Consider the following 19,759-nt stretch of genomic DNA (forward strand, 5'->3'; position numbering starts at 1 on the left):
GGCAAGGGTGGGTAGAGAGAAAATGACGGTGGAAGGGGCGAGCGGAGGAGAAAACATCCTCCCAGCAACAGCGAGGAGCTATGATGGAGCTCCTGGAGCGGAATATGACATGGAGGGTGCGAAAGAGAGGGGGGAATCGAGAGCTGCGTGGAAAAGGAGGCAAGGGTGGGTAGAAAGAAAATGACGGTGGAAGGGGCGAGCGGAGGAGAAAACATCCTCCCAGCGACAGCGAGGAGCTATGATGGAGCTCCTGGAGCGGAATATGACATGGAGGGTGCGAAAGAGAGGGGGGAATCTAGAGCTGCGCGGAAAAGGAGGAAAGGGTGGGTAGAGAGAAAATGACGGTGGAAGGGGCGAGCAGAGGAGAAAACATCCTCCCAGCGACAGCGAGGAGCTATGATGGAGCTCCTGGAGCGGAATATGACATGGAGGGTTCGAAAGAGAGGGGGGAATCGAGAGCTGCGCGGAGAAGGAGGCAAGGGTGGGTAGAGAGAAAATGACGGTGGAAGGGGCGAGCGGAGGAGAAAACATCCTCCCAGCGACAGCGAGGAGCTATGATGGAGCTCCTGGAGCGGAATATGACATGGAGGGTTCGAAAGAGAGGGGGGAATTGAGAGCTGCGCGGAGAAGGAGGCAAGGGTGGGTAGAGAGAAAATGACGGTGGAAGGGGCGAGCGGAGGAGAAAACATCCTCCCAGCGACAGCGAGGAGCTATGATGGAGCTCCTGGAGCGGAATATGACATGGAGGGTGCGAAAGAGAGGGGGGAATCGAGAGCTGCGCGGAAAAGGAGGCAAGGGTGGGTAGAGAGAAAATGATGGTGGAAGGGGCGAGCGGAGGAGAAAACATCCTCCCAGCGACAGTGAGGAGCTATGATGGAACTCCTGGAGCGGAATATGACATGGAGGGTGCGAAAGAGAGGGGGGAATCGAGAGCTGCGCGGAAAAGGAGGCAAGGGTGGGTAGAGAGAAAATGACGGTGGAAGGGGCGAGCGGAGGAGAAAACATCCTCCCAGCGACAGCAAGGAGCTATGATGGAGCTCCTGGAGCGGAATATGACATGGAGGGTGCGAAAGAGAGGGGGGAATCGAGAGCTGCGCGGAAAAGGAGGCAAGGGTGGGTAGAGAGAAAATGACGGTGGAAGGGGCGAGCGGAGGAGAAAACATCCTCCCAGCGACAGCGAGGAGCTATGATGGAGCTCCTGGAGCGGAATATGACATGGAGGGTGCGAAAGAGAGGGGGGAATCGAGAGCTGCGCGGAGAAGGAGGCAAGGGTGGGTAGAGAGAAAATGACGGTGGAAGGGGCGAGCGGAGGAGAAAACATCCTCCCAGCGACAGTGAGGAGCTATGATGGAACTCCTGGAGCGGAATATGACATGGAGGGTGCGAAAGAGAGGGGGGAATCGAGAGCTGCGCGGAAAAGGAGGCAAGGGTGGGTAGAGAGAAAATGACGGTGGAAGGGGCGAGCGGAGGAGAAAACATCCTCCCAGCGACAGCAAGGAGCTATGATGGAGCTCCTGGAGCGGAATATGACATGGAGGGTGCGAAAGAGAGGGGGGAATCGAGAGCTGCGCAGAAAAGGAGGCAAGGGTGGGTAGAGAGAAAATGACGGTGGAAGGGGCGAGCGGAGGAGAAAACATCCTCCCAGCGACAGTGAGGAGCTATGATGGAACTCCTGGAGCGGAATATGACATGGAGGGTGCGAAAGAGAGGGGGGAATCGAGAGCTGCGCGGAAAAGGAGGCAGGGGGGGGTAGAGAGAAAATGATGGTGGAAGGGGCGAGCGGAGGAGAAAACATCCTCCCAGCGACAGTGAGGAGCTATGATGGAACTCCTGGAGCGGAATATGACATGGAGGGTGCGAAAGAGAGGGGGGAATCGAGAGCTGCGCGGAAAAGGAGGCAAGGGTGGGTAGAGAGAAAATGACGGTGGAAGGGGCGAGCGGAGGAGAAAACATCCTCCCAGCGACAGCGAGGAGCTATGATGGAGCTCCTGGAGCGGAATATGACATGGAGGGTGCGAAAGAGAGGGGGGAATCTAGAGCTGCGCGGAAAAGGAGGCAAGGGTGGGTAGAGAGAAAATGACGGTGGAAGGGGCGAGCGGAGGAGAAAACATCCTCCCAGCGACAGTGAGGAGCTATGATGGAACTCCTGGAGCGGAATATGACATGGAGGGTGCGAAAGAGAGGGGGGAATCGAGAGCTGCGCGGAAAAGGAGGCAAGGGTGGGTAGAGAGAAAATGACGGTGGAAGGGGCGAGCGGAGGAGAAAACATCCTCCCAGCGACAGCAAGGAGCTATGATGGAGCTCCTGGAGCGGAATATGACATGGAGGGTGCGAAAGAGAGGGGGGAATCGAGAGCTGCGCGGAAAAGGAGGCAAGGGTGGGTAGAGAGAAAATGACGGTGGAAGGGGCAAGCGGAGGAGAAAACTTCCTCCCAGCGACAGTGAGGAGCTATGATGGAGCTCCTGGAGCGGAATATGACATGGAGGGTGCGCAAGAGAGGGGGGAATCGAGAGCTGCGCGGAAAAGGAGGAAAGGGTGGGTAGAGAGAAAATGACGGTGGAAGGGGCGAGCAGAGGAGAAAAAATCCTCCCAGCGACAGCGAGGAGCTATGATGGAGCTCCTGGAGCGGAATATGACATGGAGGGTGCGAAAGAGAGGGGGGAATCGAGAGCTGCGCGGAGAAGGAGGCAAGGGTGGGTAGAGAGAAAATGACGGTGGAAGGGGCGAGCGGAGGAGAAAACATCCTCCCAGCAACAGCGAGGAGCTATGATGGAGCTCCTGGAGCGGAATATGACATGGAGGGTGCGAAAGAGAGGGGGGAATCGAGAGCTGTGTGGAAAAGGAGGCAAGGGTGGGTAGAAAGAAAATGACGGTGGAAGGGGCGAGCGGAGGAGAAAACATCCTCCCAGCGACAGCGAGGAGCTATGATGGAGCTCCTGGAGCGGAATATGACATGGAGGGTGCGAAAGAGAGGGGGGAATCGAGAGCTGCGCGGAAAAGGAGGAAAGGGTGGGTAGAGAGAAAATGACGGTGGAAGGGGCGAGCAGAGGAGAAAACATCCTCCCAGCGACAGCGAGGAGCTATGATGGAGCTCCTGGAGCGGAATATGACATGGAGGGTTCGAAAGAGAGGGGGGAATCGAGAGCTGCGCGGAGAAGGAGGCAAGGGTGGGTAGAGAAAAAATGACGGTGGAAGGGGCGAGCGGAGGAGAAAACATCCTCCCAGCGACAGCGAGGAGCTATGATGGAACTCCTGGAGCGGAATATGACATGGAGGGTGCGAAATAGAGGGGGGAATCGAGAGCTGCGCGGAAAAGGAGGCAAGGGTGGGTAGAGAGAAAATGACGGTGGAAGGGGCGAGCGGAGGAGAAAACATCCTCCCAGCGACAGCGAGGAGCTATGATGGAGCTCCTGGAGCGGAATATGACATGGAGGGTGCGAAAGAGAGGGGGGAATCGAGAGCTGCGCGGAGAAGGAGGCAAGGGTGGGTAGAGAGAAAATGACGGTGGAAGGGGCGAGCGGAGGAGAAAACATCCTCCCAGCGACAGTGAGGAGCTATGATGGAACTCCTGGAGCGGAATATGACATGGAGGGTGCGAAAGAGAGGGGGGAATCGAGAGCTGCGCGGAAAAGGAGGCAAGGGTGGGTAGAGAGAAAATGACGGTGGAAGGGGCGAGCGGAGGAGAAAACATCCTCCCAGCGACAGCAAGGAGCTATGATGGAGCTCCTGGAGCGGAATATGACATGGAGGGTGCGAAAGAGAGGGGGGAATTGAGAGCTGCGCGGAAAAGGAGGCAAGGGTGGGTAGAGAGAAAATGACGGTGGAAGGGGCGAGCGGAGGAGAAAACATCCTCCCAGCGACAGTGAGGAGCTATGATGGAACTCCTGGAGCGGAATATGACATGGAGGGTGCGAAAGAGAGGGGGGAATCGAGAGCTGCGCGGAAAAGGAGGCAAGGGGGGGTAGAGAGAAAATGATGGTGGAAGGGGCGAGCGGAGGAGAAAACATCCTCCCAGCGACAGTGAGGAGCTATGATGGAACTCCTGGAGCGGAATATGACATGGAGGGTGCGAAAGAGAGGGGGGAATCGAGAGCTGCGCGGAAAAGGAGGCAAGGGTGGGTAGAGAGAAAATGACGGTGGAAGGGGCGAGCGGAGGAGAAAACATCCTCCCAGCGACAGCGAGGAGCTATGATGGAGCTCCTGGAGCGGAATATGACATGGAGGGTGCGAAAGAGAGGGGGGAATCGAGAGCTGCGCGGAGAAGGAGGCAAGGGTGGGTAGAGAGAAAATGACGGTGGAAGGGGCGAGCGGAGGAGAAAACATCCTCCCAGCGACAGTGAGGAGCTATGATGGAACTCCTGGAGCGGAATATGACATGGAGGGTGCGAAAGAGAGGGGGGAATCGAGAGCTGCGCGGAAAAGGAGGCAAGGGTGGGTAGAGAGAAAATGACGGTGGAAGGGGCGAGCGGAGGAGAAAACATCCTCCCAGCGACAGCAAGGAGCTATGATGGAGCTCCTGGAGCGGAATATGACATGGAGGGTGCGAAAGAGAGGGGGGAATCGAGAGCTGCGCGGAAAAGGAGGCAAGGGTGGGTAGAGAGAAAATGACGGTGGAAGGGGCAAGCGGAGGAGAAAACTTCCTCCCAGCGACAGTGAGGAGCTATGATGGAGCTCCTGGAGCGGAATATGACATGGAGGGTGCGCAAGAGAGGGGGGAATCGAGAGCTGCGCGGAGAAGGAGGCAAGGGTGGGTAGAGAGAAAATGACGGTGGAAGGGGCGAGCGGAGGAGAAAACATCCTCCCAGCAACAGCGAGGAGCTATGATGGAGCTCCTGGAGCGGAATATGACATGGAGGGTGCGAAAGAGAGGGGGGAATCGAGAGCTGCGCGGAAAAGGAGGCAAGGGTGGGTAGAGAGAAAATGACGGTGGAAGGGGCGAGCAGAGGAGAAAAAATCCTCCCAGCGACAGCGAGGAGCTATGATGGAGCTCCTGGAGCAGAATATGACATGGAGGGTGCGAAAGAGAGGGGGGAATCGAGAGCTGCGCGGAGAAGGAGGCAAGGGTGGGTAGAGAGAAAATGACGGTGGAAGGGGCGAGCGGAGGAGAAAACATCCTCCCAGCAACAGCGAGGAGCTATGATGGAGCTCCTGGAGCGGAATATGACATGGAGGGTGCGAAAGAGAGGGGGGAATCGAGAGCTGCGCGGAAAAGGAGGCAAGGGTGGGTAGAGAGAAAATGACGGTGGAAGGGGCGAGCGGAGGAGAAAACATCCTCCCAGCGACAGCGAGGAGCTATGATGGAGCTCCTGGAGCGGAATATGACATGGAGGGTGCGAAAGAGAGGGGGGAATCGAGAGCTGCGCGGAAAAGGAGGAAAGGGTGAGTAGAGAGAAAATGACGGTGGAAGGGGCGAGCGGAGGAGAAAACATCCTCCCAGCGACAGCGAAGAGCTATGATGGAGCTCCTGGAGCGGAATATGACATGGAGGGTGCGAAAGAGAGGGGGGAATCGAGAGCTGCGCGGAGAAGGAGGCAAGGGTGGGTAGAGAGAAAATGACGGTGGAAGGGGCGAGCGGAGGAGAAAACATCCTCCCAGCGACAGTGAGGAGCTATGATGGAACTCCTGGAGCGGAATATGACATGGAGGGTGCGAAAGAGAGGGGGGAATCGAGAGCTGCGCGGAAAAGGAGGCAAGGGTGGGTAGAGAGAAAATGACGGTGGAAGGGGCGAGCGGAGGAGAAAACATCCTCCAAGCGACATCGAGGAGCTATGATGGAGCTCCTGGAGCGGAATATGACATGGAGGGTGCGCAAGAGAGGGGGGAATCGAGAGCTGCGCGGAAAAGGAGGAAAGGGTGGGTAGAGAGAAAATGACGGTGGAAGGGGCGAGCAGAGGAGAAAACATCCTCCCAGCGACAGCGAGGAGCTATGATGGAGCTCCTGGAGCGGAATATGACATGGAGGGTGCGAATGAGAGGGGGGAATCGAGAGCTGTGCGGAGAAGGAGGCAAGGGTGGGTAGAGAGAAAATGACGGTGGAAGGGGCGAGCGGAGGAGAAAACATCCTCCCAGCAACAGCGAGGAGCTATGATGGAGCTCCTGGAGCGGAATATGACATGGAGGGTGCGAAAGAGAGGGGGGAATCGAGAGCTGCGTGGAAAAGGAGGCAAGGGTGGGTAGAAAGAAAATGACGGTGGAAGGGGCGAGCGGAGGAGAAAACATCCTCCCAGCGACAGCGAGGAGCTATGATGGAGCTCCTGGAGCGGAATATGACATGGAGGGTGCGAAAGAGAGGGGGGAATCGAGAGCTGCGCGGAAAAGGAGGAAAGGGTGGGTAGAGAGAAAATGACGGTGGAAGGGGCGAGCAGAGGAGAAAACATCCTCCCAGCGACAGCAAGGAGCTATGATGGAGCTCCTGGAGCGGAATATGACATGGAGGGTGCGAAAGAGAGGGGGGAATCGAGAGCTGCGCGGAAAAGGAGGCAAGGGTGGGTAGAGAGAAAATGACGGTGGAAGGGGCGAGCGGAGGAGAAAACATCCTCCCAGCGACAGCGAGGAGCTATGATGGAGCTCCTGGAGCGGAATATGACATGGAGGGTGCGAAAGAGAGGGGGGAATCGAGAGCTGCGCGGAAAAGGAGGCAAGGGTGGGTAGAGAGAAAATGACGGTGGAAGGGGCGAGCGGAGGAGAAAACATCCTCCCAGCGACAGTGAGGAGCTATGATGGAACTCCTGGAGCGGAATATGACATGGATGGTGCGAAAGAGAGGGGGGAATCGAGAGCTGCGCGGAAAAGGAGGCAAGGGTGGGTAGAGAGAAAATGACGGTGGAAGGGGCGAGCGGAGGAGAAAACATCCTCCCAGCGACAGCAAGGAGCTATGATGGAGCTCCTGGAGCGGAATATGACATGGAGGGTGCGAAAGAGAGGGGGGAATCGAGAGCTGCGCGGAAAAGGAGGCAAGGGTGGGTAGAGAGAAAATGACGGTGGAAGGGGCGAGCGGAGGAGAAAACATCCTCCCAGCGACAGTGAGGAGCTATGATGGAACTCCTGGAGCGGAATATGACATGGAGGGTGCGAAAGAGAGGGGGGAATCGAAAGCTGCGCGGAAAAGGAGGCAAGGGTGGGTAGAGAGAAAATGACGGTGGAAGGGGCGAGCGGAGGAGAAAACATCCTCCCAGCGAGAGCGATTAGCTATGATGGAGCTCCTGGAGCGGAATATGACATGGAGGGTGCGAAAGAGAGGGGGGAATCGAGAGCTGCGCGGAGAAGGAGGCAAGGGTGGGTAGAGAGAAAATGACGGTGGAAGGGGCGAGCGGAGGAGAAAACTTCCTCCCAGCGACAGTGAGGAGCTATGATGGAACTCCTGGAGCGGAATATGACATGGAGGGTGCGAAAGAGAGGGGGGAATCGAGAGCTGCGCGGAAAAGGAGGCAAGGGTGGGTAGAGAGAAAATGACGGTGGAAGGGGCGAGCGGAGGAGAAAACATCCTCCCAGCGACAGCGATTAGCTATGATGGAGCTCCTGGAGCGGAATATGACATGGAGGGTGCGAAAGAGAGGGGGGAATCGAGAGCTGCGCGGAGAAGGAGGCAAGGGTGGGTAGAGAGAAAATGACGGTGGAAGGGGCGAGCGGAGGAGAAAACTTCCTCCCAGCGACAGTGAGGAGCTATGATGGAACTCCTGGAGCGGAATATGACATGGAGGGTGCGAAAGAGAGGGGGGAATCGAGAGCTGCGCGGAAAAGGAGGAAAGGGTGAGTAGAGAGAAAATGACGGTGGAAGGGGCGAGCGGAGGAGAAAACATCCTCCCAGCGACAGCGAAGAGCTATGATGGAGCTCCTGGAGCGGAATATGACATGGAGGGTGCGAAAGAGAGGGGGGAATCGAGAGCTGCGCGGAGAAGGAGGCAAGGGTGGGTAGAGAGAAAATGACGGTGGAAGGGGCGAGCGGAGGAGAAAACATCCTCCCAGCGACAGTGAGGAGCTATGATGGAACTCCTGGAGCGGAATATGACATGGAGGGTGCGAAAGAGAGGGGGGAATCGAGAGCTGCGCGGAAAAGGAGGCAAGGGTGGGTAGAGAGAAAATGACGGTGGAAGGGGCGAGCGGAGGAGAAAACATCCTCCAAGCGACATCGAGGAGCTATGATGGAGCTCCTGGAGCGGAATATGACATGGAGGGTGCGCAAGAGAGGGGGGAATCGAGAGCTGCGCGGAAAAGGAGGAAAGGGTGGGTAGAGAGAAAATGACGGTGGAAGGGGCGAGCAGAGGAGAAAACATCCTCCCAGCGACAGCGAGGAGCTATGATGGAGCTCCTGGAGCGGAATATGACATGGAGGGTGCGAATGAGAGGGGGGAATCGAGAGCTGTGCGGAGAAGGAGGCAAGGGTGGGTAGAGAGAAAATGACGGTGGAAGGGGCGAGCGGAGGAGAAAACATCCTCCCAGCAACAGCGAGGAGCTATGATGGAGCTCCTGGAGCGGAATATGACATGGAGGGTGCGAAAGAGAGGGGGGAATCGAGAGCTGCGTGGAAAAGGAGGCAAGGGTGGGTAGAAAGAAAATGACGGTGGAAGGGGCGAGCGGAGGAGAAAACATCCTCCCAGCGACAGCGAGGAGCTATGATGGAGCTCCTGGAGCGGAATATGACATGGAGGGTGCGAAAGAGAGGGGGGAATCGAGAGCTGCGCGGAAAAGGAGGAAAGGGTGGGTAGAGAGAAAATGACGGTGGAAGGGGCGAGCAGAGGAGAAAACATCCTCCCAGCGACAGCAAGGAGCTATGATGGAGCTCCTGGAGCGGAATATGACATGGAGGGTGCGAAAGAGAGGGGGGAATCGAGAGCTGCGCGGAAAAGGAGGCAAGGGTGGGTAGAGAGAAAATGACGGTGGAAGGGGCGAGCGGAGGAGAAAACATCCTCCCAGCGACAGCGAGGAGCTATGATGGAGCTCCTGGAGCGGAATATGACATGGAGGGTGCGAAAGAGAGGGGGGAATCGAGAGCTGCGCGGAAAAGGAGGCAAGGGTGGGTAGAGAGAAAATGACGGTGGAAGGGGCGAGCGGAGGAGAAAACATCCTCCCAGCGACAGTGAGGAGCTATGATGGAACTCCTGGAGCGGAATATGACATGGAGGGTGCGAAAGAGAGGGGGGAATCGAGAGCTGCGCGGAAAAGGAGGCAAGGGTGGGTAGAGAGAAAATGACGGTGGAAGGGGCGAGCGGAGGAGAAAACATCCTCCCAGCGACAGCAAGGAGCTATGATGGAGCTCCTGGAGCGGAATATGACATGGAGGGTGCGAAAGAGAGGGGGGAATCGAGAGCTGCGCGGAAAAGGAGGCAAGGGTGGGTAGAGAGAAAATGACGGTGGAAGGGGCGAGCGGAGGAGAAAACATCCTCCCAGCGACAGTGAGGAGCTATGATGGAACTCCTGGAGCGGAATATGACATGGAGGGTGCGAAAGAGAGGGGGGAATCGAAAGCTGCGCGGAAAAGGAGGCAAGGGTGGGTAGAGAGAAAATGACGGTGGAAGGGGCGAGCGGAGGAGAAAACATCCTCCCAGCGACAGCGATTAGCTATGATGGAGCTCCTGGAGCGGAATATGACATGGAGGGTGCGAAAGAGAGGGGGGAATCGAGAGCTGCGCGGAGAAGGAGGCAAGGGTGGGTAGAGAGAAAATGACGGTGGAAGGGGCGAGCGGAGGAGAAAACTTCCTCCCAGCGACAGTGAGGAGCTATGATGGAACTCCTGGAGCGGAATATGACATGGAGGGTGCGAAAGAGAGGGGGGAATCGAGAGCTGCGCGGAAAAGGAGGCAAGGGTGGGTAGAGAGAAAATGACGGTGGAAGGGGCGAGCGGAGGAGAAAACATCCTCCCAGCGACAGCGATTAGCTATGATGGAGCTCCTGGAGCGGAATATGACATGGAGGGTGCGAAAGAGAGGGGGGAATCGAGAGCTGCGCGGAGAAGGAGGCAAGGGTGGGTAGAGAGAAAATGACGGTGGAAGGGGCGAGCGGAGGAGAAAACTTCCTCCCAGCGACAGTGAGGAGCTATGATGGAACTCCTGGAGCGGAATATGACATGGAGGGTGCGAAAGAGAGGGGGGAATCGAGAGCTGCGTGGAAAAGGAGGCAAGGGTGGGTAGAGAGAAAATGACGGTGGAAGGGGCGAGCGGAGGAGAAAACATCCTCCCAGCGACAGAGAGGAGCTATGATGGAGCTCCTGGAGCGGAATATGACATGGAGGGTGCGAAAGAGAGGGGGGAATCGAGAGCTGCGCGGAAAAGGAGGCAAGGGTGGGTAGAGAGAAAATGACGGTGGAAGGGGCGAGCGGAGGAGAAAACTTCCTCCCAGCAACTGTGAGGAGCTATGATGGAACTCCTGGAGCGGAATATGACATGGAGGGTGCGAAAGAGAGGGGGGAATCGAGAGCTGCGCGGAAAAGGAGGCAAGGGTGGGTAGAGAGAAAATGACGGTGGAAGGGGCGAGCGGAGGAGAAAACATCCTCCCAGCGACAGTGAGGAGCTATGATGGAACTCCTGGAGCGGAATATGACATTGAGGGTGCGAAAGAGAGGGGGGAATCGAGAGCTGCGCGGAAAAGGAGGCAAGGGTGGGTAGAGAGAAAATGACGGTGGAAGGGGCGAGCGGAGGAGAAAACTTCCTCCCAGCGACAGCGAGGAGCTATGATGGAGCTCCTGGAGCGGAATATGACATAGAGGGTGCGAAAGAGAGGGGGGAATCGAGAGCTGCGCGGAGAAGGAGGCAAGGGTGGGTAGAGAGAAAATGACGGTGGAAGGGGCGAGCGGAGGAGAAAACATCCTCCCAGCGACAGCGAGGAGCTATGATGGAGCTCCTGGAGCAGAATATGGCATGGAGGGTGCGAAAGAGAGGGGGGAATCGAGAGCGGCGCGGAGAAGGAGGCAAGGGTGGGTGGAGAGAAAATGACGGCGGAAGCGGCGAGCAGAGGAGAAAACATCCTCCCAGCGACAGCGAGGAGCTATGATGGAGCTCCTGGAGCTGGATGTAATATGGAGGGTGCGAGAGAGAGGAGGGAATCGAGAGCTGCGCGGAGAAGGAGGCAAGGGTGGGTAGAGAGAAAATGACGGTGGAAGGGGCGAGCGGAGGAGAAAACATCCTCCCAGCGACAGCGAGGAGCTATGATGGAGCTCCTGGAGCTGGATGTAATATGGAGGGTGCGAGAGAGAGGAGGGAATCGAGAGCAGCGCGGAGAAGGAGGCAAGGGTGGGTAGAGAGAAAATGACGGTGGAAGGGGCGAGTGGAGGAGAAAACATCCTCCCAGCGACAGCGAAGAGCTATGATGGAGCTCCTGGAGCTGGATGTAATATGGAGGGTGCGAGAGAGAGGAGGGAATCGAGAGCTGCGCGGAGAAGGAGGCAAGGGTGGGTAGAGAGAAAATGACGGTGGAAGGGGCGAGCGGAGGAGAAAACATCCTCCCAGCGACAGCGAGGAGCTATGATGGAGCTCCTGGAGCGGAATATGACATGGAGGGTGCGAAAGAGAGGGGGGAATTGAGAGCTGCGCGGAGAAGGAGGCAAGGGTGGGTAGAGAGAAAATGACGGTGGAAGGGGCGAGCGGAGGAGAAAACATCCTCCCAGCGACAGCGAGGAGCTATGATGGAGCTCCTGGAGCGGAATATGACATGGAGGGTGCGAAAGAGAGGGGGGAATCGAGAGCTGCGCGGAAAAGGAGGCAAGGGTGGGTAGAGAGAAAATGACGGTGGAAGGGGCGAGCGGAGGAGAAAACATCCTCCCAGCGACAGCGAGGAGCTATGATGGAGCTCCTGGAGCGGAATATGACATGGAGGGTGCGAAAGAGAGGGGGGAATCGAGAGCTGCGCGGAAAAGGAGGAAAGGGTGAGTAGAGAGAAAATGACGGTGGAAGGGGCGAGCGGAGGAGAAAACATCCTCCCAGCGACAGCGAAGAGCTATGATGGAGCTCCTGGAGCGGAATATGACATGGAGGGTGCGAAAGAGAGGGGGGAATCGAGAGCTGCGCGGAGAAGGAGGCAAGGGTGGGTAGAGAGAAAATGACGGTGGAAGGGGCGAGCGGAGGAGAAAACATCCTCCCAGCGACAGTGAGGAGCTATGATGGAACTCCTGGAGCGGAATATGACATGGAGGGTGCGAAAGAGAGGGGGGAATCGAGAGCTGCGCGGAAAAGGAGGCAAGGGTGGGTAGAGAGAAAATGACGGTGGAAGGGGCGAGCGGAGGAGAAAACATCCTCCAAGCGACATCGAGGAGCTATGATGGAGCTCCTGGAGCGGAATATGACATGGAGGGTGCGCAAGAGAGGGGGGAATCGAGAGCTGCGCGGAAAAGGAGGAAAGGGTGGGTAGAGAGAAAATGACGGTGGAAGGGGCGAGCAGAGGAGAAAACATCCTCCCAGCGACAGCGAGGAGCTATGATGGAGCTCCTGGAGCGGAATATGACATGGAGGGTGCGAATGAGAGGGGGGAATCGAGAGCTGTGCGGAGAAGGAGGCAAGGGTGGGTAGAGAGAAAATGACGGTGGAAGGGGCGAGCGGAGGAGAAAACATCCTCCCAGCAACAGCGAGGAGCTATGATGGAGCTCCTGGAGCGGAATATGACATGGAGGGTGCGAAAGAGAGGGGGGAATCGAGAGCTGCGTGGAAAAGGAGGCAAGGGTGGGTAGAAAGAAAATGACGGTGGAAGGGGCGAGCGGAGGAGAAAACATCCTCCCAGCGACAGCGAGGAGCTATGATGGAGCTCCTGGAGCGGAATATGACATGGAGGGTGCGAAAGAGAGGGGGGAATCGAGAGCTGCGCGGAAAAGGAGGAAAGGGTGGGTAGAGAGAAAATGACGGTGGAAGGGGCGAGCAGAGGAGAAAACATCCTCCCAGCGACAGCAAGGAGCTATGATGGAGCTCCTGGAGCGGAATATGACATGGAGGGTGCGAAAGAGAGGGGGGAATCGAGAGCTGCGCGGAAAAGGAGGCAAGGGTGGGTAGAGAGAAAATGACGGTGGAAGGGGCGAGCGGAGGAGAAAACATCCTCCCAGCGACAGCGAGGAGCTATGATGGAGCTCCTGGAGCGGAATATGACATGGAGGGTGCGAAAGAGAGGGGGGAATCGAGAGCTGCGCGGAAAAGGAGGCAAGGGTGGGTAGAGAGAAAATGACGGTGGAAGGGGCGAGCGGAGGAGAAAACATCCTCCCAGCGACAGTGAGGAGCTATGATGGAACTCCTGGAGCGGAATATGACATGGAGGGTGCGAAAGAGAGGGGGGAATCGAGAGCTGCGCGGAAAAGGAGGCAAGGGTGGGTAGAGAGAAAATGACGGTGGAAGGGGCGAGCGGAGGAGAAAACATCCTCCCAGCGACAGCAAGGAGCTATGATGGAGCTCCTGGAGCGGAATATGACATGGAGGGTGCGAAAGAGAGGGGGGAATCGAGAGCTGCGCGGAAAAGGAGGCAAGGGTGGGTAGAGAGAAAATGACGGTGGAAGGGGCGAGCGGAGGAGAAAACATCCTCCCAGCGACAGTGAGGAGCTATGATGGAACTCCTGGAGCGGAATATGACATGGAGGGTGCGAAAGAGAGGGGGGAATCGAAAGCTGCGCGGAAAAGGAGGCAAGGGTGGGTAGAGAGAAAATGACGGTGGAAGGGGCGAGCGGAGGAGAAAACATCCTCCCAGCGACAGCGATTAGCTATGATGGAGCTCCTGGAGCGGAATATGACATGGAGGGTGCGAAAGAGAGGGGGGAATCGAGAGCTGCGCGGAGAAGGAGGCAAGGGTGGGTAGAGAGAAAATGACGGTGGAAGGGGCGAGCGGAGGAGAAAACTTCCTCCCAGCGACAGTGAGGAGCTATGATGGAACTCCTGGAGCGGAATATGACATGGAGGGTGCGAAAGAGAGGGGGGAATCGAGAGCTGCGCGGAAAAGGAGGCAAGGGTGGGTAGAGAGAAAATGACGGTGGAAGGGGCGAGCGGAGGAGAAAACATCCTCCCAGCGACAGCGATTAGCTATGATGGAGCTCCTGGAGCGGAATATGACATGGAGGGTGCGAAAGAGAGGGGGGAATCGAGAGCTGCGCGGAGAAGGAGGCAAGGGTGGGTAGAGAGAAAATGACGGTGGAAGGGGCGAGCGGAGGAGAAAACTTCCTCCCAGCGACAGTGAGGAGCTATGATGGAACTCCTGGAGCGGAATATGACATGGAGGGTGCGAAAGAGAGGGGGGAATCGAGAGCTGCGTGGAAAAGGAGGCAAGGGTGGGTAGAGAGAAAATGACGGTGGAAGGGGCGAGCGGAGGAGAAAACATCCTCCCAGCGACAGAGAGGAGCTATGATGGAGCTCCTGGAGCGGAATATGACATGGAGGGTGCGAAAGAGAGGGGGGAATCGAGAGCTGCGCGGAAAAGGAGGCAAGGGTGGGTAGAGAGAAAATGACGGTGGAAGGGGCGAGCGGAGGAGAAAACTTCCTCCCAGCAACTGTGAGGAGCTATGATGGAACTCCTGGAGCGGAATATGACATGGAGGGTGCGAAAGAGAGGGGGGAATCGAGAGCTGCGCGGAAAAGGAGGCAAGGGTGGGTAGAGAGAAAATGACGGTGGAAGGGGCGAGCGGAGGAGAAAACATCCTCCCAGCGACAGTGAGGAGCTATGATGGAACTCCTGGAGCGGAATATGACATTGAGGGTGCGAAAGAGAGGGGGGAATCGAGAGCTGCGCGGAAAAGGAGGCAAGGGTGGGTAGAGAGAAAATGACGGTGGAAGGGGCGAGCGGAGGAGAAAACATCCTCCCAGCGACAGCGAGGAGCTATGATGGAGCTCCTGGAGCGGAATATGACATGGAGGGTGCGAAAGAGAGGGGGGAATCGAGAGCTGCGCGGAAAAGGAGGCAAGGGTGGGTAGAGAGAAAATGACGGTGGAAGGGGCGAGCGGAGGAGAAAACATCCTCCCAGCGACAGCGAGGAGCTATGATGGAGCTCCTGGAGCGGAATATGACATGGAGGGTGAGAAAGAGAGGGGGGAATCGAGAGCTGCGCGGAAAAGGAGGCAAGGGTGGGTAGAGAGAAAATGACGGTGGAAGGGGCGAGCGGAGGAGAAAACATCCTCCCAGCGACAGCAAGGAGCTATGATGGAGCTCCTGGAGCGGAATATGACATGGAGGGTGCGAAAGAGAGGGGGGAATCGAGAGCTGCGCGGAAAAGGAGGCAAGGGTGGGTAGAGAGAAAATGACGGTGGAAGGGGCGAGCGGAGGAGAAAACATCCTCCCAGCGACAGCGATTAGCTATGATGGAGCTCCTGGAGCGGAATATGACATGGAGGGTGCGAAAGAGAGGGGGGAATCGAGAGCTGCGCGGAAAAGGAGGCAAGGGTGGGTAGAGAGAAAATGACGGTGGAAGGGGCGAGCGGAGGAGAAAACATCCTCCCAGCGACAGCGATTAGCTATGATGGAGCTCCTGGAGCGGAATATGACATGGAGGGTGCGAAAGAGAGGGGGGAATCGAGAGCTGCGCGGAGAAGGAGGCAAGGGTGGGTAGAGAGAAAATGACGGTGGAAGGGGCGAGCGGAGGAGAAAACTTCCTCCCAGCGACAGTGAGGAGCTATGATGGAACTCCTGGAGCGGAATATGACATGGAGGGTGCGAAAGAGAGGGGGGAATCGAGAGCTGCGTGGAAAAGGAGGCAAGGGTGGGTAGAGAGAAAATGACGGTGGAAGGGGCGAGCGGAGGAGAAAACATCCTCCCAGCGACAGAGAGGAGCTATGATGGAGCTCCTGGAGCGGAATATGACATGGAGGGTGCGAAAGAGAGGGGGGAATCGAGAGCTGCGCGGAAAAGGAGGCAAGGGTGGGTAGAGAGAAAATGACGGTGGAAGGGGCGAGCGGAGGAGAAAACTTCCTCCCAGCAACTGTGAGGAGCTATGATGGAACTCCTGGAGCGGAATATGACATGGAGGGTGCGAAAGAGAGGGGGGAATCGAGAGCTGCGCGGAAAAGGAGGCAAGGGTGGGTAGAGAGAAAATGACGGTGGAAGGGGCGAGCGGAGGAGAAAACTTCCTCCCAGCAACTGTGAGGAGCTATGATGGAACTCCTGGAGCGGAATATGACATGGAGGGTGCGAAAGAGAGGGGGGAATCGAGAGCTGCGCGGAAAAGGAGGCAAGGGTGGGTAGAGAGAAAATGACGGTGGAAGGGGCGAGCGGAGGAGAAAACATCCTCCCAGCGACAGTGAGGAGCTATGATGGAACTCCTGGAGCGGAATATGACATTGAGGGTGCGAAAGAGAGGGGGGAATCGAGAGCTGCGCGGAAAAGGAGGCAAGGGTGGGTAGAGAGAAAATGACGGTGGAAGGGGCGAGCGGAGGAGAAAACATCCTCCCAACGACAGCGAGGAGCTATGATGGAGCTCCTGGAGCGGAATATGACATGGAGGGTGCGAAAGAGAGGGGGGAATCGAGAGCTGCGCGGAAAAGGAGGCAAGGGTGGGTAGAGAGAAAATGACGGTGGAAGGGGCGAGCGGAGGAGAAAACATCCTCCCAGCGACAGTGAGGAGCTATGATGGAACTCCTGGAGCGGAATATGACATGGAGGGTGCGAAAGAGAGGGGGGAATCGAGAGCTGCGCGGAGAAGGAGGCAAGGGTGGGTAGAGAGAAAATGACGGTGGAAGGGGCGAGCGGAGGAGAAAACATCCTCCCAGCGACAGTGAGGAGCTATGATGGAACTCCTGGAGCGGAATATGACATGGAGGGTGCGAAAGAGAGGGGGGAATCGAGAGCTGCGCGGAAAAGGAGGCAAGGGTGGGTAGAGAGAAAATGACGGTGGAAGGGGCGAGCGGAGGAGAAAACATCCTCCCAGCGACAGCGAGGAGCTATGATGGAGCTCCTGGAGCGGAATATGACATGGAGGGTGCGAAAGAGAGGGGGGAATCGAGAGCTGCGCGGAAAAGGAGGCAAGGGTGGGTAGAGAGAAAATGACGGTGGAAGGGGCGAGCGGAGGAGAAAACATCCTCCCAGCGACAGCAAGGAGCTATCATGGAGCTCCTGGAGCGGAATATGACATGGAGGGTGCGAAAGAGAGGGGGGAATCGAGAGCTGCGCGGAAAAGGAGGCAAGGGTGGGTAGAGAGAAAATGACGGTGGAAGGGGCGAGCGGAGGAGAAAACATCCTCCCAGCGACAGTGAGGAGCTATGATGGAACTCCTGGAGCGGAATATGACATGGAGGGTGCGAAAGAGAGGGGGGAATCGAGAGCTGCGCGGAAAAGGAGGCAAGGGTGGGTAGAGAGAAAATGACGGTGGAAGGGGCGAGCGGAGGAGAAAACATCCTCCCAGCGACAGCGATTAGCTATGATGGAGCTCCTGGAGCGGAATATGACATGGAGGGTGCGAAAGAGAGGGGGGAATCGAGAGCTGCGCGGAGAAGGAGGCAAGGGTGGGTAGAGAGAAAATGACGGTGGAAGGGGCGAGCGGAGGAGAAAACTTCCTCCCAGCGACAGTGAGGAGCTATGATGGAACTCCTGGAGCGGAATATGACATGGAGGGTGCGAAAGAGAGGGGGGAATCGAGAGCTGCGCGGAAAAGGAGGCAAGGGTGGGTAGAGAGAAAATGACGGTGGAAGGGGCGAGCGGAGGAGAAAACATCCTCCCAGCGACAGCGATTAGCTATGATGGAGCTCCTGGAGCGGAATATGACATGGAGGGTGCGAAAGAGAGGGGGGAATCGAGAGCTGCGCGGAGAAGGAGGCAAGGGTGGGTAGAGAGAAAATGACGGTGGAAGGGGCGAGCGGAGGAGAAAACTTCCTCCCAGCGACAGTGAGGAGCTATGATGGAACTCCTGGAGCGGAATATGACATGGAGGGTGCGAAAGAGAGGGGGGAATCGAGAGCTGCGCGGAAAAGGAGGCAAGGGTGGGTAGAGAGAAAATGACGGTGGAAGGGGCGAGCGGAGGAGAAAACATCCTCCCAGCGACAGCGATTAGCTATGATGGAGCTCCTGGAGCGGAATATGACATGGAGGGTGCGAAAGAGAGGGGGGAATCGAGAGCTGCGCGGAGAAGGAGGCAAGGGTGGGTAGAGAGAAAATGACGGTGGAAGGGGCGAGCGGAGGAGAAAACTTCCTCCCAGCGACAGTGAGGAGCTATGATGGAACTCCTGGAGCGGAATATGACATGGAGGGTGCGAAAGAGAGGGGGGAATCGAGAGCTGCGTGGAAAAGGAGGCAAGGGTGGGTAGAGAGAAAATGACGGTGGAAGGGGCGAGCGGAGGAGAAAACATCCTCCCAGCGACAGAGAGGAGCTATGATGGAGCTCCTGGAGCGGAATATGACATGGAGGGTGCGAAAGAGAGGGGGGAATCGAGAGCTGCGCGGAAAAGGAGGCAAGGGTGGGTAGAGAGAAAATGACGGTGGAAGGGGCGAGCGGAGGAGAAAACTTCCTCCCAGCAACTGTGAGGAGCTATGATGGAACTCCTGGAGCGGAATATGACATGGAGGGTGCGAAAGAGAGGGGGGAATCGAGAGCTGCGCGGAAAAGGAGGCAAGGGTGGGTAGAGAGAAAATGACGGTGGAAGGGGCGAGCGGAGGAGAAAACATCCTCCCAGCGACAGTGAGGAGCTATGATGGAACTCCTGGAGCGGAATATGACATTGAGGGTGCGAAAGAGAGGGGGGAATCGAGAGCTGCGCGGAAAAGGAGGCAAGGGTGGGTAGAGAGAAAATGACGGTGGAAGGGGCGAGCGGAGGAGAAAACATCCTCCCAACGACAGCGAGGAGCTATGATGGAGCTCCTGGAGCGGAATATGACATGGAGGGTGCGAAAGAGAGGGGGGAATCGAGAGCTGCGCGGAAAAGGAGGCAAGGGTGGGTAGAGAGAAAATGACGGTGGAAGGGGCGAGCGGAGGAGAAAACATCCTCCCAGCGACAGTGAGGAGCTATGATGGAACTCCTGGAGCGGAATATGACATGGAGGGTGCGAAAGAGAGGGGGGAATCGAGAGCTGCGCGGAGAAGGAGGCAAGGGTGGGTAGAGAGAAAATGACGGTGGAAGGGGCGAGCGGAGGAGAAAACATCCTCCCAGCGACAGTGAGGAGCTATGATGGAACTCCTGGAGCGGAATATGACATGGAGGGTGCGAAAGAGAGGGGGGAATCGAGAGCTGCGCGGAAAAGGAGGCAAGGGTGGGTAGAGAGAAAATGACGGTGGAAGGGGCGAGCGGAGGAGAAAACATCCTCCCAGCGACAGCGATTAGCTATGATGGAGCTCCTGGAGCGGAATATGACATGGAGGGTGCGAAAGAGAGGGGGGAATCGAGAGCTGCGCGGAGAAGGAGGCAAGGGTGGGTAGAGAGAAAATGACGGTGGAAGGGGCGAGCGGAGGAGAAAACTTCCTCCCAGCGACAGTGAGGAGCTATGATGGAACTCCTGGAGCGGAATATGACATGGAGGGTGCGAAAGAGAGGGGGGAATCGAGAGCTGCGCGGAAAAGGAGGCAAGGGTGGGTAGAGAGAAAATGACGGTGGAAGGGGCGAGCGGAGGAGAAAACATCCTCCCAGCGACAGCGATTAGCTATGATGGAGCTCCTGGAGCGGAATATGACATGGAGGGTGCGAAAGAGAGGGGGGAATCGAGAGCTGCGCGGAGAAGGAGGCAAGGGTGGGTAGAGAGAAAATGACGGTGGAAGGGGCGAGCGGAGGAGAAAACTTCCTCCCAGCGACAGTGAGGAGCTATGATGGAACTCCTGGAGCGGAATATGACATGGAGGGTGCGAAAGAGAGGGGGGAATCGAGAGCTGCGTGGAAAAGGAGGCAAGGGT

Source organism: Pelophylax lessonae (assembly GCF_965119305.1).
Source record: "Pelophylax lessonae genome assembly, chromosome: 13".
NCBI classification, from domain to species: domain Eukaryota; kingdom Metazoa; phylum Chordata; class Amphibia; order Anura; family Ranidae; genus Pelophylax; species Pelophylax lessonae.